We start from the raw sequence: 19,784 nt of genomic DNA on the forward strand, positions 1-19,784 counted from the left end.
TGGCTTTTCAAGGATTAAATGAGGAAATTAAAATTCCCATCTTAGAGGTAGGTCTCTAAAGAAATGGGAGTTGGTTCAATAAATTTAACCTACCTACATGAATCAAACATTATGGAGTGCTTACGATTTGCCAGAAATTCTGAGTACTTTAAAAACATGCAGACATTCTGGCTCTGGAGGCCATGTGCTTGACTACCGTACTATGTTGCCTTTCTGTTTTTGCACATGTTGTGTCTCTTCTATATGCAGCTTTGGAGAGTGGCTAAATTTGGGTTAATGTGTTAGATAGATAACTGATCCTCAAAAAGCCCCTGACACAGATAAATTGTTCTCCATTTTATAGATGAGCAAATCAAGGGCAGAGACGTGACTGCTTAATTCACCCAGCTGGTATGTGGTGAGAGGCAGACCTCAAAAGTCAAAACATGGAGTTGGATACACTGATATGGGGTGTGGGCTCAAAGGAGTGCCCCCACCTCAACCCTGACGCCTGTTTCCTTGAAGGGTAGCAAGTAATATGGATAAAACTTCTACAGCCTTTTCTTTTTAGGAAGCGAGCTCTATGCTTTCTTATTTTCCCAGGGGCAGAAAAAATAGCATATTGTGTTGTCTCAAAAGAAAAGAATCAAGTTGAGCCTTCGTGGTTAGAGATGAGAAAAGTCCATCAGTTGTCAGAAAGTCAGAGTTAGGGGAATTTGTGCAGCCAGGGCCCGATAAAAGGCACTGCAGCTACCGATGACAGATTACTGTCCTCATAAACCTGAAGGCATGATCTAGGGCTCAATCCTAATGTCTGCCAAACTCAAAGAAGTTAAAGAAAAATGAGACATGGGAGATGATTTAGATTGCACCTGGGAGAGAAAGGATGTAGTGCACCCAAGATGTGCCTTGTGAGATAAGGCGAGCATTAGCATAGAGCATCCCCATTATTTGCCTTCTCCTTGCTTTTTCCAGCCCGTGGTAACTGTTAGAGAAAATATGTGGCTTGTGAAAGTTATCTCCGTGAGGTCTGATTTTGTTCAGGAAAACTAAAAGCTGGAAACGTAAATGTTATGAGTGCAAGGGATATTATCAGCTAATTTTTTCCCCGTTTTTTTTTTTTCAACGTTTATTTATTTTTGGGACAGAGAGAGACAGAGCATGAACGGGGGAGGGGCAGAGAGAGAGGGAGACACAGAATCGGGAACAGGCTCCAGGCTCCGAGCCATCAGCCCAGAGCCTGACGCGGGGCTCGAACTCACAGACCGCGAGATCGTGACCTGGCTGAAGTTGGACGCTTAACCGACTGCGCCACCCAGGCGCCCCTCCCCATGGTTTTAAATGTTAATGGTGTAATATGTCAGGTGTCTTAACTGATGCAGTGTATATTTGCTAAGGTGATCTCTGCCTTCCTCATACAACTCTTCGAGGGTTGTATGGACTCTTGGATTGATGTGCGTGGGAGGTGGGGGTGGGTCCTTCGTTCCAATCCCCTGGGCTGGTCTCAGGAAAAAAAACAAACCCAACCATGAAGCTTCTCTGAGGCCTGGCTCCTTATGGTGTTGCCTTGTATGTGCTGTATGTATTGTTGACTTTGCCCATGGAGGCACAGCGATAGAGTAGAAGTACCCTGGAAACTATAGATGTGAGTTTGAAGTCTGCCTCTCACCACATACCAGCTGGGTGAATTGAAACAAAGTCCTGTCTCTGCCCTTGATTTGCTCATCTATAAAATGGACCACAATTTATCTGTGTCAGGGGCTTTTTGAGGATCAGCTATCTATCTAACAAATTAACCCCTGAAATTTAGTTGCTTAAAATAATTTTTCCTCTCACAGAATTTCTGTGGTTCTAGGAATCTGAGAAACTTATCTGGGTGATTTCCAGCACAGTGTCTCTCATGAGGTTGCAGTCAAGATGGTGGCCAGGGCTGCCGTCTTCCAAAGGCTTGACTGGGGGTAGAGGACTTGTTTCCATAGTGTCTCTTTCACACAATTGGCAAGTTAGTGCTAGCTCTTGGCAGGAGGCCTCAGTGCCTGCAACGTAGACATCTTCACAAGACTGCTGGCTTTTTCCTCACAAAATGACAACTGGCTTCCCCACAGAGAGAGTTATCCAAGAAAGGCAGGAGAGGCCACATGCCTTTTGTGACCTGTCTTGGGAGTCACAAATCGTCACTCTTGCCTATTCTACGTGCTAGAAGCAAGCCACTTGGTCCAACCTTCACTCAAGGGGAGGAGAATCAGGCTCTATTTTTTTGAAGGGAGTGTCTAAGAATTTGTGGTCATATTTTAAGTCACCACAAGAGATAACATAAGTAAAATTCTTGGAAAAAATAAGTGTTGGATAAATGAACGCACTTAGTATTTGAAGGCTTTAAAAGTACCTGGTTCCATTCCATCTCTCTAGTACCTAGCATAGTACTTGGTGTGCAGCGGCCGTCTTAAATAAGGAGCTAATGTTAATTAAATAACGAGCTAAATTTGTTGTTTGCTTTGTGTCTGGTGTTGTGCTAAGCATTTCTGTCAGAAAAGTTCATTCCATTTTCACAATATCCCTAGAAAATGGACACTATTATTATCTCAGTTTTATTGGTGGGAAAACTTAAGTGTGCACAGACAAGTTGAGCAATTTGTTGGATGTTAACATATGGAGGAGTGTGATAGAGCTCAGAACTAGTCTCTGTCAGCTCCAGTATGCAGCTTTTAACTACCAAAGTACAGGTCTTGTCATAAAGCAAGGCCTCTAAAATTATTTGTGTGAAATATTCCTGCCTCTGAAACTTGTTATCCAGGAATATTTTGAGAGCGGGAGAAAATGCTACTTGAATTGTGAGGTCTGTATGTTGAGGCACTTCTCTCAGATCTAAAATGTTCTAAAAATTCCCAGCCAAAATTTCACAACGGGAAGCACCAGGATTCCTCCCCTACACTCTTCCTTTCTGTGTTATTTGGTAAAGCATGCCCACACCTCTGCTTTCTTCTGGTCTGCATTTTAGGTTTCCCCTGGAAACTTGGTTGTTTGGAGGTCCAAAGGCTGAATACAAGTTTGAAGACCAAAGTAGATGATCGTAAAGCTCATTTTCTGCCCTAAAGGTGTTTTTTTTTTTATTTTTTTTATTTGTATGTTTATTTTTGAGAGAGAGAGAGTGCATGAGCAGGGGAGGGGCAGAGAGAGGGAGACACAGAATCTGAAGCAGGATCCAGGCTCAGAGGTGTCAGCACAGAGCCTGACATGGAGTTTGAACCCACCAAATGTGAGATCATGACCTGAGCCGAAGACAGACATTCAATCGACTGAGCCAGCCAGGCTCCCCTCCTGTCCTAAAGTTTTATGATTATAAGATTCCTCCTTCTTCTTGGATCCCCATCCTCATAGAAATGAGTGACCAGGTCTCCTCAATTTGTCCTCAGCAATGACACTGTTGGCTCTCCTTTTTCTGTCCCTTAGCCACTGTCCTCATTCTACACCTGGTAAGACTGAGATGGAAACATTGTAGCACCGTCTTTATAGGGCCAACATCTCCAGGCATTTTTATGATCGCATAACTCTCCAAGAATATCCTCTCTGCTTATACCACACTACTGTTAAAATAAAGCCCTTCAGGGGCCCCTGGCTGGCTCAGTCAGTTGAGTATCTGACTTTGGCTCAAGTCATGATCTCATGGTTCGTGAGTTCAAGCCCCATGTCCGGCTCTGTGCTGACAGCTCAGAGCCTGGAGCCTGCTTCGGATCTGTGTCTTCCTCTCTCTCTTCCCCTCCCCTGTTCATGCTTGGTCTCTCTCTCTCTCTCTCTCTCTCTCTCTCTCTCTCTCTCTCTCTCACAAATCAATAAACATTAAAAAAATTAAAAAAAAAAATAAACCTCTTCAGTTGGTTGTGTAGCAGTCCTCACATGGGGTACCATGAATACTAGTAGATATTGAGAGAGAGTTTTTGGAGAATGTGGTGTTAAAAGAAGTTAGGCAGTTTTCTTCACTAATAGAAATTCCTGCAGACTTTGATGTGTTGAGGTGCAGTATGAATCTCCCTGGGGGAGAGAGAATGTAACCCGAGAAGTTTACTGTCTTGGGTTTGTGTGGACAAAAACAGCCTTCACATCATGAAACTTTCTTGAATTATCCATTTGATAGCTGTTTCTTACCACTGGGCCTCTTCCCTGACACTTATTGTTTGGTGATGAGCCCCACTTATGATACTGCACCCGACCACATAGAAGTCCTGAAGGCCATCCCTCAATAGAATGTTGCTGTAGATCTCAACCCTCAGCCTCCCCAGAATCACCACTTTAGAGTGTCAAGCTATGTGGATACATGTATACATATACATAACTTTCTTTGCTGAAGGCCCAGGTAATTTTTTAAGTTTATTTATTTATTTTGAGAGAGAGAGAGAATGAGAGAGAATCCCAAGCAGGTTCTATACTCAGTGTAGAGCCCTACCCGGGGCTCAGTCTCACAAACTGTGAGATCATGACCTCAGCCAAAATCAAGAATGCACGCTTAACCAACTGAGCCACCCAGGTGCCCCAGGACTGGGCCATTTTAAAGGGAACTGACCCACAGATGTTTTTAGGGGATAGAAACTACTCTTCATGATACTGTAATAGTAGGTAAATGTTACTATACACTTGTTCAAACCCATAGAATATAAAACACCAAGAATAAACCCGAATGTAAAGTATGGAGTTTGGGTGAGAATGTATCAAGGTAGGTTAATCAATCATAACAAATATACACTCTGGTGGAGGATGTTGGTAATAGAGGAGGCTATGCGTGTGTGGGGGCAGGGGGTATGTGAGGATTCTCTGTACCCTCTGACCAATTTTGCTGTGAACCTAAAACTGCTCTAAAAAAAAAATAGTCTGTTTAAAAAGAAAAAAAATTAGAGCCAAGTACTAAATATAACTTCCCCAGGGTCCAAACGTGTATGTGTGGTGACTGAGAAGTCAACCCTTTCTCAGATGTGTCCTCTTTAAATACCTCCACAGTTTCTAATCTAACTTCCCTATCCCTAGCTTTGCCCTTATATCCTAGGGAGCCTTATCTTCTGGATTTCCCCATTGTAACTCTATTCATGTTCTGGAAAACTCTAACCTTTACCCATTAGGTCCTTCCAGGACCCATTGTGATTTTCCTTGCTAAGACATTTCCCCAAGTCCAAGCCATTGAGTTCAGTGTAGATTCCTAGAGGTTTTATTTGGACAGTCAGTGTTTTCTTCTGATAACCCAAAGAGCTGCAGAGTGGTTCAGGAGGAGGAGGTCATGGTGCTTCAAGTCTCACAGCATCATTCAGGGCATATATCCTCCACAGCAGGTCTGTTAGGGGATTTATTAGATTCTTTAGATTTATTAGAAAAGCACACAGCTCTCCATAAAGTTATTTTAATTCTCAGGGAGAACACCGTCCCTGTAAACCCTAATGAAAAACAGTGTTTTTTAACTGCTTTATAATTTGCCACATAATTTTTTCTTTCTTTGAAGGCAGTAAATTTCATTATCATGCAGAGTAATGTTACATTCCTTTGATGCTTCTAGCTTTTATCACTTTGGACCTGATGGCTAAAGAAAGGAGCCATATACCTCCAGAAGACTACTCCCTTGGCCATAAGAGAGAACTTTGGAAGGACCATTCAAGCAAGTAAAAATTAAGTAGTCACTCCTGTGCTGGGCCTGGAAATAGAAACATGAGTGATATAAATTTTCTGCTCTGAGAGTTGGCTTTAAAAAGGCCCTTGTTCATTGGTTGTTCATATGTCAGATACATTTTGGGCACCTACTATGTGCCAGGAACTGTTTTGGGGAGGAGGACTGTTTTTGACTGGGTTCCCTGGCAATAGACTGAGAATTGTGAATTTTGTGCAGATGGTTTACTGGGGAATATTTTGGGGAGAGACACCTGACTGAAAGTGAGGATAGCAGGACGGGGCTAGGAGAAAAGCAGGTGCTCCATGGGGTTGCGGCTGAGGCCCAGCCCAGTCTTACCGGGAGTGTTGGCGCTAACCCTTTAGAGTTGTCTCATAGAAAGGAGGCCAGGCATTTGTATGCCAATGTCACCCGGTCATTGGTAGCCCAGTGTCCCTGAGAGGGGGCTGTGGCTGCAGGGAAGGCAGGTTTTCGCAGCCTGGGGCAATGCCCATCGAAGGACTCGGCTTTGAGCCATCAGTTATCAGTATTCCCTGGAGCTAGGAGATGGGAAGAAATCTGTGCAAGAATACAACATACTGGGATATACCAGGAACAAAGATCTGTTCATGCTCTCAGGGAGCTGATAGTTTGGTTGATGAGCCTTAGCAGCAAACAGATAAGTAAAAGTGCAAATAAGTAAGAAAGGTGGTAAGTGCTGTGGAAGAGCACCTAGTCCAGTCCTAGGCGTCCTGAGAAGGATCCCCAGAGGAGGTGACCACAATGAAGAGACAGGGCATGTGAAGGCAGTGGTCATGGAGCCGTAACAGAGAAGGCGCCCTCCTGAGAACTTGGCACAGGGGGCCTTACATAGCTAGGAATGACCAGAGGGGAAAGTGCGGTATGAATGGTGCAAGGTCCGGCAAAGGAGCTGAGCAAGGGCTTGAACCTAGACCTGAAAGAGCAGGGACACCTGGTCCAGCAGTGGGGGGAGGGGGGGCGGGGTTTATCCTGATGATCCTGACAATCCCAGGTCCCAGCAGGGAGTTACTGGTAGCATTTGCACTTCAGGAAGATAATTCTGGCTGCAGTTAGGGGACAGGGATCCAGACAAAAGAGCAACACAGGGGGGCCCCTAGGAGTGACCCTGTGGGCTGCTAGTTCCTTAGTTTCAGTGAGAAATGATAGTGACTTAAAATGGAGGCATGTCAGGTGGGATGGAGAGAAATGGCTGGATTTGAGAGATATTAAGGAAGCAAAATCCATAAGACTTGACTGATTGGATACGGGTCTTTAGGGAAAAAGAGGAGTCAACCTCAGATTTGTCTTTGAGCCACAGCAGGCTGGCAGTGTGAAGAATGAATCTGAGAGACTGTCAGGCTGAAACAAGGGAACCAATTAGAGCCATGATCAACAATGTAGTTTTGTACAGGGACCCATTCAGGGACCAAAAAAAAAAAAAAAAAAAAAAAAAGTTTGTGACCATATCTACCTCCATCAAATGAAAATACCTTTATAGAATTCTATTAAAATAATATGTCTCATCTTCTAACTTAAATTGTCTTTGTTAGAAGAATGTCAGTAAGAAAACGGGCCATACTTCTAGGCACTTAAATATTAATATCTGAGCCAAGTTCAGACATAGCACCATGGAGGCAGCTTGTCAAGTTTTGGTTCCTATTCATGTGGTGTTTGGACCTCACAAAGAACATTCTAGCGTATGTTCCTTTTTTATCCTAGATGCAACCTTGTAGGTAGCAATTATCATACATTTTTAAAACACAGAAGCAGAAATGAAAAAAGAAGGGAAATGGCTTCACTTGGCACGTGGCAAAGTTGAGTCTAGAATGTTCATTCCACTTAGTGCAGCATTTCCTGAGGCAGCAGCCCCTATATGCCAGGCATCACACAGATGAAATCAATGTGCCGGCTCCCTGCTTCTTTTAGCAACCCGGGCCTCTCTCTCCTGGCTGTAGGATTATCTGTCTGCTTAGGAGCAGAGAGGCTGAGATAGGCAGAGAATGCCTTGTGACCAGGAAGCCCCAGCAATGTCAATTTCTCTTGAAGGGCTGGCCACCCAGGTAGCATTCTTGCTACCTTACTGCATTCAGGCCACTTCTGGGGGCTCCTGCCCTGGGCCATCCTGTCAGACCGGCTTTGGCTTTCAGTTACTTGGAGCACAGAGACTGGGCAAGACACAGGTGGTTTCTCCAGATGTGGATTCCTGTGCTTTGTAGGGTCTGAAAATCTTCCAACCAAGTTGAACTTGGTTTCTGGGTTGTATGTTGTAGCCAGATGAACTAGATGTAGCCAAAAGAACCTCTCTTCCCAAATCAGTGATACTGTAACCTCCAGGGTTAGAGGGCTGTGCCCTTAGCTAGAGCAGGGGTGAGGAGAGGAGGCAAGGAGAGGGAAGGTAAGGGAGGGGAGGAGACGTCTCTTGTTCTGAAACTGCCCCTTCAGGCTGCAGTCCCTGGCCACACAGCCTCCTTTTTGTCAGGCAATTGCAGTTATCAATGAGAAGGGAGCTCATTTCTTAATCTAGCAATTTAGAAATTAAAGATGCAATTAAATATGATTACGAATAAGCTTGAAATAGATTTTCTGAATATAAACATTCAGATGTACAGATGCACGCATTTATTCACTAGTCTCTCTACAAGCACTTTGTTGTCTTTTTCTCCCAGCTTTATTGGGCTTTAATTGATGTATAACATTATGTAAGTTTAACGTACAATGTGTTGATTTGGTACACTTATAAAGTGCAAAATGATTACCATGATACTGTTAGCTAACACCTCCATCACATCACATAATTACCATTTTTGTGTGTGTGGTAAGAACATTTAATATCTGCTCTCATAGTAACTTTCAAGTATATAATATAGGATTATTAGCTATAGTCACCATGCTGTACATTAGATCTCCAGAATTTATTTATCTTATAACTGGAAGTTTGTACCCTTTGAAAAACATTTCCTCAATTTCCCCCTAGCCCCCAGCCCCTGATAGTTACCACTCCGCTCTCTGTTTCTATGAGCTTAGCTTTTTTAGATTCCCTATGTAGGTGATACCATTCAGTGCTTATCTTTCTCTGGTTTATTTCACTTAGCATAGCGCTCTCAAAGTTCATCCCTATTGTCACAAATAGCAGAATTTCCTTCTTTCTCATGGCTGAATAATATTCCATTGTGTGTGTGTGTGTGTGTGTGTGTGTGTGTGTGTGTGTGTGCATGTGCGTGCATATACATGTATATATCTCCATATACACGATGGACACTTAGTTGTTTCCCTGTCGTGGCTACTGTGAATAATGCCACAATGGCCATGGGAAAAGCAGTGTGTAGTTTTGATTTCCATGGGTGGTTCCATGGGTTTTGGTGTTTGTCATCTTTTTTAAAGTTTTCCTCTGAAGCCCACCTCTATCCTGAATTGCCTTATGTACTTCCAGAGACCCATAGCAATGGTCTTTGAAATGACCACCAAATTGAGCAGGGAACTGCTCTTAAGTAAATAAATACTGACTATACACAGCACAGAAGGCCTCTCATCTTAATTGCAAAAGTAATAGTAATATTATAAATAGCTACCATTTATTTATTTAACATATATTATTAAGCAAACTCTGCTAAGTGCTTTACACACGCTAAATCAGTGCATTGGGATTCAATTATATTACAGTATTAGGATTTTGTGACTTTTATGGCAGTAAGTTAGTCATTGCCACACCTCTTCTTTCACTAACTTCATCTAGATCTTTGAATGTTATCCCCTGTGAAAGACTCAAAATGCCAATTTTGCACCATTATCTATGCCCTCTGTGAAGTGGGGAAGATACCTCTTCTTACATTTTTATACTTTTCGTATGGGTGCATCAAAATACATTGCCTTCTGGTTTGTTTCTTTCCATGCTGCTCCTGCTCCTGAGGACCATTTCTGACTCCCTAGAATCTTTCTTAAGGACGTATCTTAGGTCAAGCAATTTTCCAGTGGTTCTCAATGACACAATGACACAATCCTATAGTTACAGGCACATTTTGGCCAAATCCCCAACTAAAAGGCTGTCTCATAAGGATGTAGAAGAGGTAAGACAGGCTGCAGATGACCTATGATTCACAGGATGGCCCAATGACACCTCTCTCACTCTGCCCTTGAAGCATATGCAACACTATAATTGGAATAATTTTGAGTGCAAATTTGTTTAATTTAAAATCAGGTTGCTATAAATTTTATTATATAAACACACAATGCCAAAAAATGTCTTACTTGTATGTTTAGAGTCCTATGGAAACCTCCAGAAAAAAAAAAAAAAAAAAAAAACAACTGGAAATAATAAGTGAGTTCATCAAGGTCACAGGATACAAGATCGATTTATAAAAATCAATTGCAATTTTATATACTGACAATGAGCAATCTGAAAATGAGATTTAGAAAACAGTTTCACTCAGTCACACCAAGAAGAATAAAATACTTAGGAATAAATTTAACAAAAGGAGTGTAAGACTTGTATGCTGAAAAACTATAAAACGTTGGTGACAAAAATTAAAGAAGGTGTAAACGAATGGAGAAACATTCCATGTTTGGGAATTGGAAGATGTTAATTCTCCTTCCCTGCTATCACAATCCTTAGGGATTTTGCTACCCCCTATGCTGCCCCTCTCCTGGGCCATCCTGTGAGCCAGAAGCTGGGCCAGAACTACTTTCTCCAGGTACAGATCTTGGTGCTTTGTAGAGGTTGAGAAGTTTCCACTGAAACTGGTTTCCCAATCATCCATTGTAGCCAAACGAGCTAACTGTAGGTAAATGAGACCCCTACACATTCTGAGTGAGCAGATACTGTCACCATCAATGGTCCCAAGGGCTCAAAAAACATCATTAACCAAATGAAAGAACAAGCTACAGACTGGCTTGCAAAAAATTTGGCAAATCATGTATTTCATAAAGGACTTATGTCTGGAATATATAAAAACACTCTTTTACCTTAATAATAAGATGGACAATGCATTTAATACATAGGCACAATATTTGAATCGACTTTTCACTAGAAAAGATGTATGAAGTGTTCACAAATACCTGAAAGGATGTTCAACATCATTAGACGTTAAGGAAATGCAAATGAAAACCACAACGACTTCAGTGCACTGGAATGGCTATAATAAAAAAGAGACAAAAATAAGTGTTGGAGAGGGTGTGGAGAAACTGGAACTTTCACACATTGCTGATGGGAGGTAAAATGGTGCAACCACGTTGGAAGACAAGTTCTCAGTCTCTTAAAAAGCTACCATATGAGGGATGCCTGTGTGGCTCAGTTGGTTGAGCATCTAACTCTTGATTTTGGCTCAGGTCATGATCCCAGGGGCATGGGATTGAGCCCTATGTCTGAGGATGGAGCCTGCTTAAGATATTCTCTCTCTCTCTCTCACTCTCTCTCTCTCTCTCCCTCCTCTCCCTGCCCGCCCCACCCCTCTCCCCTGTTCATGTGCATGCACTTTCTCTCTCTAAAATAAATTTTTTTTAATTTTTAAAAAGCTACTATATGACTCAGCAATTTCAGACTTAATGTAATCTACCCAAGAAAAATGAAAATATAATACACAAAACTTGTAAGTGAATGTTCACAGTGTTATTATAACACAGAAACCTCAGACTAGATCCATATGTCCATCAACATGAAAATGCTTAAACAAAATGTGGTATAATCACACATTGGAATACTCTTCAGTAATAAAAAGAATGGACCTCCTTATATACACTACAACATGGAGGAGACCGCTATGCTGAGAGAATCCAGAAACTAGATTACATATTGTGTAATTCTCTCTATATGAAGCCCAGGAGGCAATTTATAGAGACTAAAGCAGATCAGCAGTTGCTAGCCTGGTCTGGGAATTGACTGTAAATAGGTACAAGAGTGGGGAGGAGGGAGTCTGTGGGGCCCAAGGGCGATGACGTTGCTGTAAAACCGGTTTGTGGTGACATTTGCACATCTGTATACTTTTACTAAAAACCATTGACCTGTGCTCTTATAATGAGTGAATTCCAAGGATATTATACCTCAGTATAGCTGTTAAATAAAAATTTCCAGCACAGAATGAAGAGTGGGAGGTACACATGAAACAAGTTTAGCAATATATTGATATTTCTTGAGACTAGATAATAGGTAATGAAGGTTCATTATATATTTTTCCTTTTTGCCCTTTGCGTCTATTGAAAATATGCATAACAAAAAATTAAAAAGAAATGATAAACAAGGGAAATGTCACACTTTATTTCTTTAAGTGAAATGAAGTCGGACTCAGTCTTTATATCACAAGGCTGAAGGATAATTAAATCTCCATCATCGCAGAGGCCCCTTGCTAGGATCACTCAACATTCTGGGGAGGCTCACATGGTGCGCAAAATCTTCAGGCCATCAGGGTCATGGTGACATGACCGCTATCTTGTATGAATGGTTCCTAGAAAGAAGTCCGCAAAGCTGCATTTATGCCAAGGATGGAGTTGGAATCTCTGTAGTCTGTCATACCCATGCTTAGGGCCAGCCTGCTTAGATCCCTTCTGGTTCAGGATCCTGAGCTGTCATCCCCCTCTGAGTCTTGATCCATTTGTGCCCCAGGAGAGGTATGACTTTTTGACAGTGGAGTAAACCATAGACCTGCATCCTCTTTACAGCTGTGACAGTAACTTCTCCAGGCTCATTCCAGCTCTCTAATCTGAATGTCCTCTCAATTTTGGCTTTCACAATGGCCAGGAAAAAAGTTCATCTTGGGGCCCCTGGGTGACTCCGTCAGTTGAGCGTCCAACTCTTGATTTCGGCTCAGGTCATGATCCCAGGGTCATGGGATCAAGCCCTGCATCATGCTCTGTGCTGAGCATGGAGCCTGCTCAAGATTCTCTCTCTCTCTTTGCCCCTGCCCTGCTCAGGTGCTGCTACTTAAGGTTGTGCTCATGCATCTGAAGTATGGATTGAAAAAATATTCTTTGACTTTAGTACGTGTGTGCATGCATGCACCTGTGGATATGTGTGTAAAATACAAAGAATATAATACACAAGTACCTTATCTTTTCAAATTCAGCTTCAACGTGTAAGAATCAGTACATTCACTCATTTAATCATTCTTAAAACAAATATTTACTGAGCCCCTTCAAGCAATGGCAGGCTGTGTTTGCAGCACTGGAAGTACAGCACTGAACAAAGGCAACAAACGTTCTGCCTTTATGCAGCTTAGACTCTAGGGCCTATGTTTTCAGACTGCAAGGTGCCTAAGAATCACATGGCGATACCGTTAAAATGTAGTTACTGATTCCATAAGGTCTGTATGTTGCTCGAGATCTGCATTTTTAAATTTTTTTTGTAATGTTTATTTATTTTTGAGAGAGAGACAAAGCGTGAGTGGGGAGGGACAGAGAGGGAGACACAGAGTCTGAAGAAGGCACCATCCAGGCTTTGAGCTGTCAGCACAGAGCCCGACACAGGGCTCAAACTCACGAACATGAGATCATGACCTGAGCTGAAGGCAGAGGAGCCACCCAGGCACCCCAAGACCTGCATTTTTAACAAACTCCCATGCAATGGCAATGCTGCTGGTGTACAAAACACGCTTTGATTTGCAAGGTTCTGGGGTGGAATGCAGGAAAATTTTGGAGAACACAGAAGTTATCATTCATGAGTTTCCATACTGAAATATTTGCAACAGCCTCCTTGTCTGTGCTGAGGGAGGGTCATTGACATGCTCTGCCCTGAGGGACCCCACACTGGTCACTTGGCCCCCAAGTAAATTATTTCTCTCTTTTGTCATGGAGACCACCCTGGCCAAACAGCCTACACAGACCACACCCTAAGCCTGAGGTCTGTTCACATCCAGAGGCTTCTCTGATTAATTCACAGGTCAGGACTTGAGTGTCAGCCTTCCCTTAGGGATCTGATCTTGTTTTGCACTTCAAAAGCCCATCTGGCAGGTATCAAAGGTGTGTAGATCTTTGGAGCTGAACTTGAGCTTTTTCTGGCCTTATATTTTAACTCTTCCTCCTCCCCATTTCTCTTCTATAATGTTAATGATAAGAATGAAAAAAAGGAAAAAAGCACCCTTGTTTTTATTTTTTATATGCGTTCTTTCCCCTGGAAAGCAATCTCTTTGTGTTTGTGTGATTGTTGCACAAAGTGGGCTAATTCTTTGTAGACCCTGTGGTTATGTCTCAAAATAGCTGATGTCTAAACAGCCAGGTTGCTCAGGCATTTACCCTGGTACAGCCTGGGAGCTTGTATGGTGGTGCAAGCTTACTGGAATTCTGCCTCTAGGAAACTATTCTAATGAAATCATTGGAAAGGCAGACAAAAATACCTGCAAAATGAAGTTCTTTACGACATCATGTTATTTAAGTAAATACTTAGAGGGAAGAAAACCTAAATGTCTATATTAGTTTCCTATTGCTGCTGCAACAAACTGTTTCAGATTTAGTGACTTTGACACACATATCCATTCTTAAAGTTCTGGAGGTCAGAAGTGTGCCATCACTTTTGCTGAGCTAAAGTCAAGGTGTATGTGGGGTGACCCAACTGGGTGGAGGCTGGAGGCGTGGGCAGTGAAAGAATTCACTCACGGCAGAATAAAGGAGATAGAACTTTAGTGAACACATTCCAAGGAAGCAGAGGGCAGGACACTGAAGGAGAAAGTGTCTGCCATGAGGAGGTGCGTGGAGGCTGTAGTAAAGTGGGGAGGTGAGGAGGTATGGGAACATACGGAATTTTCCTTTTTTGGTACCTGTGACTAGGTGTCAGTAACTCATTGGTCAGCTGGGGCTTATGGGTATTGTGAGGCAGGTGGTCTAACGAGCCTGTTTGTATTCAGCTAGCAGGGAGGAGGTCACCAGGGGCCCTTCTACCTTACGCAGGTTTCCATTGCTCAAGTTGGTTGCTTCAAAGGGGCTCCAGCGGCGTCAGGATTGATTTGTGGTGAGGTTCTCTGAGGGGATGTTGTTTCCTTGTCTTCTTTCCACTCTGTTGGCCACCCGTGTTCCTTGGCTTGTGGCCCCCTTCCTCCATCTTCAAAGTTCATCATTTTAATCTGATTCATCATTATATTGCCTTCTCCTCTAATTTTGACTCTTCCTGCATCCTTTGTATGAGGACCGTTACGATTACATCAGGTCCGTGAAAATAATCCAAGGTAATATTTTTTAAGCTTAATCTCTTAAATTTAAGATCTTTTATTTGTCTACATCTACAAATCCCTTTCACCTTATAAGGTAACATTCTCAGTTTCCAGGGATTACGATGTAGACATGTTTGGGGGACCATTATTCAGCTTACTATAGTAGCAAGCCATAGGAAGCAGTTAATAGTGTTAACATTTATTCAGTGGCATATTTTACAGCTGTTAAATCTCTTGAATAGCATTTAATGAAAACAGAATGTGATTGTAATGCATTCGACATTTGCTCACCAAATCTAACACTTCTTGTGTTCCAGGCTCTGTTTTGAGCACTTGGGATACAGTCAAGAGTAAAGGCCCAGCTCTCTTGCATCTTATGTCCTGGTCAAGGAGACAGAGGATAAACAAATAAATTAAAACAGTGTAATTTCAACTAGTGATAAGAGCTGTGAAGCAAATTGGGTGGGGGGAGAAGAGGGGTGACCCTGCACGGGGAATCAAGACTCCATGAAGAAGTTACATGTTCACTAAGACCTGATGAAGAGAAGGAGCCAGTCATCTGCCAACTACTGGGTAGAACCTTCTAGGCAGAAGGGAAAGCAAGGCTAATGACCTCTCTTGAGTCAGGCAGATGTTTGGTGCACACTAAGGACTAAGGCCAGTGTGTCTGGACATAGTGTCAAGGAGAGAGAGGTAGAGCAAGTAGGCATGAGGAAGGATGTTGTAGGCCAGCGGCTGGCAGGTACTGCTGGTTGCTCACCCTAACACCCCATCTCTCCTCTTTCTCACAGAGGAAATCGTTCAATGTCAAGCATCAATGTATATAATGAAAATGCTGGTTTTCCTGGTGTCTCTTATACCTGAAGTAGGGACGAGGAGGGGGGCAGTGTGGTATGTCCATGGCAATGAAGATGTCCAGTGAAATCAGTATGCAGATGGAGGACTTTGACCTCTACCCTTTTAGTTCTTTCTTTCTGGAACATGGACAATATCCTAAAAATGTAGCAGTGCCTCGCCACCATGAGATCGAGAGCCTTGGGCTGACAATTTTGGGGCTGGCAGTTGAAAGGCACCTGGGAGCTTGAGGGCGCCCTGCGGGTCTTACTCGCATTCTTGAAAACCTGCCTCCGGATTCCTGTTTGGCTGGGCTACACGAACCAGAGTTTTTTGGCATGAAGTGGAATCCAATCCTTAAATGATAAATATAGTAGATATATTACATATTTCTAATATGTAAGTAAATATATTTCATTTTATGTGTAACTGGAAACCATTGGAAAGTTTTAAGTAGGAGAGCAATATGATCTGATTTATATTTGTAACAAATGATCTTAACTGCTATATGGAGACTAGACTGTAGGTCCTACTGAGGACATAAAGTAAATTATCATTGCAGTAATTCAGGAGAGAGATGATGATGCTGGCTTAAGACTAGGGTTATAGCAGTGAAGGTGGGGAGACAGTTTGTATTTTATTTTAAGTTAAAAAAAGCGGGGGGACAGTAAGCTATACTTACTATATATACGTAAGATAATAGTAGCCAACATTTGTTGAGTATCCATTATGGCCAGACAAGGCTTTAAGCATTCACATATACTAACTCACTGATTGAATTGTTATACTAGTTGTGTGAGGCAGGCATTACTTTTATCTGAATTTTGGTAGGAAAACTAAGGTAGGAAAACTAAGAAGCAAAAAGGTTAAGTCACTTTCTAGAAGTTTTATGTCTGAGCAGTAACATTTCATACAATTTTTCTTTTTTATACTTTTCTTATTTTCCAGTATTTTCTATAGTGAACATGTGCTATTTTTATATACAGGAGAATAATTAATATGGAAAAGGTACTGTGGTATAGAATCATGGTGTTTGGCCATATGTTTTATATTATGTCAGCTGTGTTTAGGTAAAGAGAGAAAGGGTCGTCGTGTAGTTAGCATGGCCAAAAGCACATAAACTGAGCTGTGGAAATGAAGTCATGGAGCAGGTCAAGTTCCTAGGTCTCCAGGGCATAAAGATGGCTTCTTCATCCTAGTCCAGTGATCTGTCCAGACCTTGCTGATGTCTTCTAAGAATAGTAACCAAACTTTTCAGCCTTTCCACACTCTGGCATTGTAGAGAGCAGCTTTTCAGCACACAGTCTACCTACTCAGATATACTCCTGATAATCTGGATTCTATATGCCAAGCTGGCTTTCTTTGAAGAATTTCTCTTGTCTGACATGACATCATTGAGCTTATTTATGTTGGAGAACCCTGAGGGAAATACTACACCTGTGTTATATATGTGTATGTGTGGATATAAATTGCAGAACAACAAATCATTAGAAGGTAAATTCACTTATCAAATTCCTAGGAGCTGTTCAAAATAAGCCATATAAGTTTCTTCTATGTATCCTTTGCCCAGAGCCAGCAAATGAGAAGAGGGTGTCAGAATACAATTTAGGGGTGGGGGAACCCCAAAACAACCTTTTTAGACTCCAAATCCTAAAATTGTCAGAAAAAAATTTTTAACCTCTCTGTGGGTAGTGAACATTTATTTCATTTCTTAGAATAACTCAATCTCTGTATCCTCAGACTCCTCCACATGTCTACTGTTTGCTCAATTCTTAGCCCTGAGCCTTGCACGTCAATACCGTGAATCTATTAGAAGAAAAAAAAGTGCAGCCCTAAATGTATCAAAAAACAGCAAACAAGAGAGAGTAAAATAATGGACTCAAAAATCAGAGAATAAACAAAATGCTAATAGTGTGCATTAGTATGCACATATCTTTTTCTTAAGGATTTGAGAACATTGGAGTATGTGCTCCTGTTTTTACATAGACAATTTGAAGGACATAAAATCCACGATATATGGAAAATCTTATGTTAAAAACTGAGGACAAAAGTCTAAATAAACCATACTTTATCTTTAAAAACAGCTCTTTGTTTCATTACATTTTCTGCCATTTCTAAGATTTGACCAACTCCTAAGTGAAGGTAGCCTTTGGATTGTGTAGTCAAAATATATGGAGTGTCACTGGAGAAGAAAGTGATGAAGAAATAGTGTTCATTATACAACCAAGGAGCATGATAAAGATTAGAATAGAGAGGCTTTAGGAGAAGAATTGTTTTGTTTTGTTACTTTAAAATACGTACCTGAGTTTAGTTGAAGCTACATGACAATACTAGGGTTTGGGTAAAATAAAGAGAACAGGTTTCAGTTGAGCAAGGCGCTCCTTCCTAAATAGACTAATTCTGATAAATCACCAAGACATGGGACTGCCAAATTCTAGACAATGAATTTATACAAAAGGAAACAAAGCCCTATAGATGTTTTTTATTGTAGATGTTCTCACTATGTCAGTACCAAGCTATAAAACAGGCAAAGAACTGAGCATAATCACAGCCTCTCTCAACAGAGTGAGAATTGGTTTGAGAAAAGCCCTATTGTAGCTCATTGCACTGGGGGAGTTCTCTCAGCAGTACCATGAATCAGGTTCAAGGGCAGGAGCTATATCTATGCGGTGCAAAGCTGTGGGTCTGATTCATTGCCATTAAGTTGGGTCCTCTTATGTGGGAAATGGAAGAATGATCCTAAGTCCTGAGAACCAGTGCTTTGGGATTTGGTCTTAGCTCTCACATGATGCACAGTTGCCTTGGGGAAGCCATCAGGTTCTCTGAGCCAGTTTTTGCGTTCATAAAATATAGTGCTGCGACTATGAACTGTAGGGACTGTCCCAACTTGAGCATTCTGATCCTTTCTCTTTAGAACCTTAACTTGTTTTCTTCACTACAACCACAGGGTGGTATTGTAAAGTTTAATTGCCAACAAATGAAAAGGGAAAATCCAAATGTCAGAAAAGAGGTTTAAAGCCTGCTGATGCCTGGTGTGATGGATTATATTACTGTTTGTCAAATATTTCACTTTCCCTCCTTGAAGAACCCCTTCTTTTGTGAGGTTTATATGTAGATGCCCTGTTGAAGTCAGGAGTGGCCATGTGAACATGCTTTATTTAATGGAATACAGATGGAATGAACATATGTCACTTCTAAGATGAGCATTTTAGATTCATCATGTCTCTTTTCCCCATAGATATATTGGGGATAGAGGATGTTTCCTTAGCCCGAGTCTGGAATGACCAATATTTGGAGTAGTTAATGGTCATGCATTGTGAGTAAGAAATAAACCTTTGCTTTAAGCCACTGCAATTTGGGGGGATCGCTTGTTATCATGCCAAAACAAGATTTTAGGAATGGACAACTATGAAAAACCATTCTGATTTCTTGAGTATGATTCCAACAGAAAATCAGAGTTCTAAATATTTTTTTAAGAACAGTCTCTCTTTTCTCTGATCTTCCTTTAAGTACTATCATATATATATGATATATGTATGTGTCATATGTACATGCGCTATATACTTATGGTATGTATGTCACATACATGTGTATATACACACACACACACACACACACACACACACACACATATATAACTTAGATATATAAATTTTCTGCTAATGTCTATGTCAGGTACCCCAGTGCAGGCTCTAAGCTATGGAAGACTTGCGGAATTTAGTTTCCGTTTAGTTTATGATGCCCTTAATTTTCTTCCATGAACAAGGATTGCCTCTGTGCCCTTTGTCTATTTATACAACAAATGGTTTTTGATCACCTACTAAGTAACCAGTAATTTCTGGAGATGGAAGAGTGAGCAGATAAGCCTGGTCCCTTAAATTGGTTGTATTATATCTCCTACTAGCCTCAAGGAGACAGGTACAAGACACTGTGATAAATGCTATGCTGGTAACGGATACAATGTTATAGGAGCACCTATAGTAAGCATTTTAAATCAGGGCTTTGGCACTGAGGAAGGCTTTCTAGAGGAAGTGATGTCTAATCCAAGACCTGAAGAGTAAATAGTAATAAGTCAGGAAAAGTGTGTGTGTGTGTGTGTGTGTGTGTGTGTGTGTGTGTGTGTGTGTGTAAAGGTAGGTTGGGGAATTATATGTGGTAGCAGTATACTGATAAAGAATATTCCAAGAGAGGAAACCACA

The 19,784-nt window shown here is 41.5% G+C and overlaps 1 long non-coding RNA gene across 6 annotated transcripts in view; it reads left to right on the forward strand.

Annotated features, from left to right (window-relative positions):
• The window catches only part of LOC109496181, a 255,448-nt gene that overhangs the window by 8,681 nt on the left and 226,983 nt on the right, over positions 1–19,784 (forward strand). For 5 of the 6 annotated variants that reach the window (XR_006592396.1, XR_006592395.1, XR_006592393.1 and 2 more), the window contains exon 2: positions 5,516–5,618. This is a non-coding gene — a long non-coding RNA (uncharacterized LOC109496181). Of the gene's footprint in view, positions 1–1,736; positions 3,075–5,515; positions 5,619–19,784 lie in introns of those variants that run through there. The other variant, XR_006592394.1, reaches the window with a different exon arrangement.

This window comes from Felis catus, chromosome F2 (assembly GCF_018350175.1).
Source record: "Felis catus isolate Fca126 chromosome F2, F.catus_Fca126_mat1.0, whole genome shotgun sequence".
In the NCBI taxonomy this organism is placed as follows: Eukaryota; Metazoa; Chordata; class Mammalia; order Carnivora; family Felidae; genus Felis; species Felis catus.